Below are 252 nucleotides of genomic sequence, written 5' to 3'. Positions count from 1 at the left end.
TTATAATGTTATTAATGGACTTTACTTCCCATAAGCCGGGTTGTGACAAAAACTCACACTCATTCTTATGTTTAATAAATGTATCGCATAGTGTGTGTTTGTGGCAGGCTTACAATGATGGCAAAAAACAACATTTGAGAGTGCGCTGACCCTGGTGCTAGAGGGGGTACGCAGCTGGAGGTTGAATGTTTGAAGGGGTACGGGACTATAAACAGTTTGGGAACCACTGGTCTAGGTCATTTAGTACCATCA

This window comes from Oncorhynchus masou, chromosome 18, assembly GCF_036934945.1.
Source record: "Oncorhynchus masou masou isolate Uvic2021 chromosome 18, UVic_Omas_1.1, whole genome shotgun sequence".
In the NCBI taxonomy this organism is placed as follows: Eukaryota; Metazoa; Chordata; class Actinopteri; order Salmoniformes; family Salmonidae; genus Oncorhynchus; species Oncorhynchus masou.
This window is presented reverse-complemented; position numbering follows the sequence as displayed.